The sequence below is a fragment of the Bubalus bubalis genome, chromosome X, assembly GCF_019923935.1.
Source record: "Bubalus bubalis isolate 160015118507 breed Murrah chromosome X, NDDB_SH_1, whole genome shotgun sequence".
In the NCBI taxonomy this organism is placed as follows: domain Eukaryota; kingdom Metazoa; phylum Chordata; class Mammalia; order Artiodactyla; family Bovidae; genus Bubalus; species Bubalus bubalis.
In genome coordinates, this window is record NC_059181.1 from 82,976,114 (window position 1) to 82,981,986 (window position 5,873).

The window sequence follows — 5,873 nt, forward strand, 5'->3', positions numbered from 1 at the left end:
TCTCCCTTACTGGATACCCTTAAAGCTATAACCTGTCAACCTCTAATACACATTTTTTTACCTAGATACCTTTGTCTCTCTCTTAATAGGGAATTGGCTCATGTTAATAATAATACTAAAAATAATAGCAACAAATACTTATACACAGCAAACACCATTTTGCTTAATCCTCAAAACTATTAATATCCCTATTTTACAGATGAAGAAACTGAGTGACAGAGAGGTTAGGACTCTTAACCAGAGTCATATGGCTAATAACTGGTAGAGCTGGAATTATGAACTCAGGCAGACAGACAGGTTCCAATGTATATGCTCTTAACCACACTTCTAAGAGGAAATTCAGTCAGAAGAAATACATGATGGAGAAAAGCAAAACGAACATTTGATAAAATAATGGTCTAAAGTCTGAAATAGATTCAGACTGCATTAAAATAGAGTTCAGATGAAATTTAGCAAAAGAGAGAGAGCAAGATTACAGATTCTTTGGAGGAAAAAAGAAAGCCTAGACAAAGAGCAGACCAGGATCTGTGCACTGACGGAAGGAACTCAGTATGCATTGTCTCTTAAAGTGAACAAGACTGAACTTTGTGTCTGTTCTATTGATCTGTAACTGTCTAAATGTTCTACAGCTATAGTTTACTTATTGGCACTTCATTAATGTATATATGTGGATTCTAGAAAAATAGTACACACGAGCTTATTTGCAAAGCAGAAATAGAGACACAGATGTAGAAGACAAACTTATGAATAGCAAGGGGAAAATGAGGGTGGGATGAATTGGGAAATGCTCAACATCTCTAATCATCAGGGAAATGCAAATCAAAACCAAAATGAGCTATCTCCTCACACCTGTCAGAAAGGCTATCATCAAAGAAACAAATAACAAATGCCAAGAAAAAGGAACCCTTATACACTGTTTGTGGGGATGGAAATTGGTGATTGGTGTAGCCATAACTAAGTTGTATATTTTTTACCACAATAAAAGACATGTTGATTGTGACATACTGATTTGATTTTATGATTATTAATCAGAAGCTACTGCTGAAAATGAGAAAACAGTATTACAGCTTTAAACTTAATTGTTAAGATACAGAGTTACTTACTCATCATGTGCCCTCATTCTTAATCACTAACCCAGACATCCATCTGTTATATAAGCAAAGAATCAGGAAGCTACAGCCAAACACAAGGAAGCTTTTGAATATCTTCTGTACAGATTAAATAGCCTGATATAGCTTAATAATATTTAGATTAAATGCAATAAATAATTTTTAAAGGTGTGGGCTGAGGGAAGAAGGGAAAGACACTTATATTGAAAGACCAAAATGGAGGTGTTTTTTGGTTTATTCAGACCTTGGAGTTGATACTGCATAATCAGTTCTGACAATGCCCTTCACCCAAAGGTCACTGTGAACATACTTGAAATTGGTTTTATTGCTTCTTGCAGGGAGAGAGAATGAATGTCACGGGGGACCCATGGGGCATGTCATTAAAAGAGTCTAGAAAGGACTTAGTATATAGGAAATAGGTTCATGTTAGGTGATTTGGGCTTCCCTGGTGGCTCAGAGAGTAAAGAATCTGCCTGCAATGCAGGAGTCCTGGGTTCAATCCCTGGGTTGGGAAGATCCCCTGGAGAAGGGAATGTCAACCCACTCCAGTATTCTGTCCTGGAGAATCCCATGGACAGAGGAGCCTGACAGTCCATAGTGTCTCAGAGTCAGACATGACTGAGCGACTAACATTTTAGGTGATTTGGGGAAGGATTCAAGGAAGAGGTCTTTCCACTGCATATTGATGCTGTCAGGAAGCAGAGGTAATTTCATGATTGGATATCTCAATAAATCTTACATAGAAGAAGGGAAGACTAGCCTGAGGGTAAATCTATAAATGGCAGAGAAGCAGCAGTCACTAATATTAGCTCAAAGTGGGAAATAGTTATTTTCATGTCTCAGACCAAGTTTACATTTAGTGTATATTCAAACATGGTTACATAGTGGTCTTTTTATTTTTTGATATTGATACATTGTATTTGCAGAGTGGCCTTATTTGATGTTCATAATCTGTAAGAGTGTTTACATTCAATAGGAGAAAGCAAGATCTAGTTGTGAAAGTCAGGCCAGCTCCTGAATGTCAAAGCCTGATTTTCTCTTTCTCAGAAATTTTGTCTACTCCTACCCCACTTTCTCTGTTTGCTTGTTGAGATCTTGCAGTACAATCAGACAGCTTCTAACATTATTGTTATTAGAGGGAGTGGAAGAGAAACTATCATTTATTGAGTACATATCTTAGGCACTGTTGTATATATAGTGGTATAAAATATCATTTAAAAATAATATATAACCCTGAGGCAGACAGAATCTACATTTTACAAAGAAAGAAACTAGGGCTCAAAGAGAATATATACCTTGTTCAAGCTGGTACATAGAGACTGATTTTGAATCCAAATCTGTCTCCAAAACCTTGTGTACTTTCTGCCTATTCTTTATGTCTGTACATTTATTTAGGAAAATATTATATTCAGAATTGAAACTTGGAGAAGTAATAATTCCCTGAATTCACAGTTTTATTGACTATTTTTAAGTTAGATTATATATGTCAGATGGCAGAACCTGTATAGGAAGCACATGATATTATAGTTCCATTCCACCAGTCACTGCAAATACCCAGAGGGAATACAGCAGGAAAAAAATTGAAGTATTTGAGGCCATCTTATGGATTCTATTCCCTAAGAGAAATTTAGGAACTGGCCATTTAGAAGAAGTGTTTCCTCGAAGTGAGCATCTAGGAATAAGGATCAGTTCCATTTTAGTTCCTACAGCTTCTGCCACTTGGTGAAGACATGCAGGCTCAGCCTTGCTCATCTCTAGGAGCCATCTGACTATCAGGCAGGGGGAAACATTAAGAAACCTGGACTCACAGCTCAGTCACTCAGCAAGTCAGCCTTCCTACCAGTCCCTTTCTGACCTAATAGTCTAATCTAATAAATGAGCTCTTACCTAGTTTCTTAGGAATACATTTCTATTTTATAATCCAGTTCCAATAACTAAATCCTCCTCATAAGAAGTCCTCACATTAGTTCTCATTTCTGTAACACTGGATTGTGAACAAAGAATGTCTCCCGCCATTTCAGTAAGCCAAGGATGTTGCAGCTATACAGCCATCAGCTACTAGAGCCCCCAACCAGTGCACCCTGAGGGGATTTCAGGATGAAGAAAGACAGGATACTGTCCCTAGATAGTGAAGGTGCATATCAAAGGAATAATTTCAGTAAGCCCAGACTCTTGCATCTTCCCAGACATAGAAAGGGCTTTCCTGGTAGGCCAGCTGGTAGAGAATCTGCTTGCAGTGCAGGAGACCCTGTTTCAATTCCTGGGTCAGGAAGATCCCCTGGAGAAGGGATAGGATACCCACTCCAGTATTCTTGGGCTTTCCTGGTGGCTCAGATGGTAAAGAATCCACCTGCAACACAGGAGACACAGGTTTGATCCCTGGGTTGGGAAGATCCCCTGGAGGAGGGATATTGTCAAGGCTGTATATTGTCACTCTGCTTATTTAACTTATGTGTAGAGTACATCATGCAAAATGCCAGGCTGCATGAAGCACAAGCTGGAATCAAGATTGCAGGGAGAAATATCAATAACTTCAGATATACAGAGGACACCACCCTTATGGCAGAAAGCAAAGAAGAGCTAAGGGGCCTCTTGATGGGGGTGAAAGAGGAGAGTGAAAAAACTGGCTTAAAACTCAACATTCAAAAAGCTAAGGTCATGGCATCTGGTCCCATCCCTTCATGGCAAATAGATGGGGAAACAATGGAAACAGTGACAGACTTTATTTTCCTGGGATCCAAAATCACTGCAGATGGTGACTGGAGCCATGAAATTAAAAGATTCTTGATCCTTGGAAGTAAAGCTATGACCAACCTAGACAGCATATGAAAAAGCAGAGACGTTACTTTACTGACAAAGGTCCATCTAGTCAAAGCTATGGTTTTTGCAGTAGTCATGTATGGATGTGAGAGTTGGACTATAAAGAAAGCTGAGCACTGAAGAATTTGCTTTTGAACTGTGGTATTGGAGAAGACTCTTGAGAGTTCCTTAGACAGCAAGGAGATCAAGCCAGTCAATCCTAAAGGAAATCAGTCCTGGGTGTTCATTGAAAGGATTGATGCTGAAGCTGAAGCTCCAATATTTTGGCCACCTGATGTGAAGAATTGACTAATTTGAAAAGACCCTGATGCTGGGAGAGATTGAAGGCAGGAAGAGAAGGGAACAACAGAGGATGAGATGGTTTGATGGCATCACCAACTCGATGGACATGAGTTTGAGCAAGCTCTGGGAGTTGGTGATGGACAGGGAAGCCTGGTATGCTGCAGTCCATTGGGTCACAAAGAGTCAGACACAACTGAACGACTGAACTGAACTGATACATAGAAAAGCACTATAATCATTAACTGAGATGTCTGTTTCTGTGATTAACAGTAATCTTTTAATGTTCAACTACATGTTATTTTTTGTTGTATGTTTGTTTTTGTTTTTCCCCAGCACAAACTCCTATATATACTGGCTCCTCTCTTACCTCTTTGGAACAGTCCCTCAGAGGCTTATCCCAGGCTTAAGTCCTCAGTAAGTCTACCAAATAAAAACCAAATAAAAACATAATTCTCTACTTTTAGGCTGTGTATTTTCTTTCCCAGCCAAGAGGATTACTTTGTTAAAAGACAAATGCAAATGTCTGAACTTTGTTTGATACTTCTAAATCTCCCTTCAACAGGATTGTACTACTTTTGTAGGTGAAGAAAGAACGAAGTTTTGACAGGCATATTCCTCTTTTCATATTTAGTTAAATTACTTCCAAGATTTACATATAATGTGACTGATCACCCCCTTTATGGACTTCTCTAAATATTCAAACCTGAGAGTTCAAATCTTAGAATCAGATAGGCTTAGTTTGAACCCCAACTCTTCTATTAAACTCCCTTAGCCAAAACACTTAACCTTACTGAACCTCAGATTCCTCATCCAAAAACTGGAGATAATAATGTTTATCTCAGAAGGTTGTTGGGAGAGCAAGATGCTGTATTTAAGGCCAAGCAAAGTACCAGAAGCAAGTATTCATGAAGGGTAATTTATTTTTAAATTTCAGGAAAAATTCACATAATATGACCTATTTTGAAGTGTACAACTCAGGCTCCCTTGGTGGCTCAGTGGTAAAGAATCTGCCTGCCAACACAGAAGACATGAGTTCAATTCCTGATCCAGGAAGATCCTACATGCCACAGAGCAACTAGGCCTGTGCCACAACTACTGAGCCTGTGCTCTAGAGTCCGTGAGCCACAACTATTGAGCCCACGTGCCACAACTGCTGAAGCCTGCACACCCTAGAGCCCATGCTTCACAACGAGAGAAGCCACCGCAATGAGAATCCCACACACCACAACTAGAGCGTAGCCCCCACTCATCAAAACTAGAGAAAAGCCTGTGCATCAACAAAGACCCAGCACAGCCAAAATTTAAAAAAAAATAAACTGTGCAATTCAATAATATTTAGTACATTCAGTGTTGTGCAGCCATCACCTCCATCTAATCCCAACTCATTTTCATTGTGTCCAAGAGAGGTCCAGTGTAGCAGCGCCTTTATATCTCAAAAAATGTTTTGCCCACTATTGTTGGTAAGGCAAAAGGCATCACAGTGAGGACATTAAGATCACAATCTATGCTGATTAAGTACAACACCCCATTCATTTTGATCTCTTGTGTGGTAGTATCTGTAAAAATTCAGCAAACCTAGCCTACTTGCTTTAAGGGTTACTTTCAGGATTTTTCATCTCACAAGGTCAGCATGCAGGGGTTTTGTATGGCTCAGTTGCCCTT